Source organism: Brassica oleracea, chromosome C5 (genome assembly GCF_000695525.1).
Source record: "Brassica oleracea var. oleracea cultivar TO1000 chromosome C5, BOL, whole genome shotgun sequence".
In the NCBI taxonomy this organism is placed as follows: Eukaryota; Viridiplantae; Streptophyta; class Magnoliopsida; order Brassicales; family Brassicaceae; genus Brassica; species Brassica oleracea.
Window position 1 is genome coordinate 21,140,729 of NC_027752.1, and position 789 is coordinate 21,141,517.

Genomic DNA, 789 nt, shown 5'->3' on the forward strand with positions numbered 1-789 from the left:
TAATAAAGTACTTTGAGCCAACTATGAGTGATTATATTTGAGGTCAGGTACATAGATTATTTTAAGACCAAGAGGATAAAAAAATAATAAAGCTGGTAAAAGAATGGTAAAAGAAATAGAATGGAATCAACCATCAATGTCGTGGCAAGATCCTCGGACTAAAGAATGTGAAATAGACGTCCAAAGATTATACATTTACAAAGCTAGCTAATCAAATGCCAGACACATTTGCTGACCCGAAAAAGAATGACTAAGTCATATATAAACCAGCACCAACGAATTTGTTGTCCTAGAAGAGACACAGTCAAGTTGCTACAGAGTCTAGACAACATATGAAACGTGGTAGACCAAATAGGTTCCAAAAGATAAGAATCCTCGGAAACAAAAGAAATGTGCAGAGAATGATAAATCAAAATCCAAATCCGAGATTACTAAGGAAACCATCCCATACATGGAGATAAGGTCGGCCGGCTCTAAGGTACATGTACCAAACAATGTAGCTTGAGACGCCAAGCTGCAAAGTATTAAAGGTCCTGATAATAATGAATCTCAATCGATTATATCAGCTCTGGAACATAATGGAACCAATAAGGAATGTCGACATAAGATGATTTATTTGCATACAAGGTAGCACTTGAATTTATGAATATAAGCGAGGATCATGAACCCACGTCAATATATGAGTGTGCACTCGTAGAACAGATTTGATTGAATGAAAACGTGGGGTTAAATAGTTTAAGGAAGAAAGGCGTATTTGGCCATATGATTAAGACGCCATATGATGTTAAA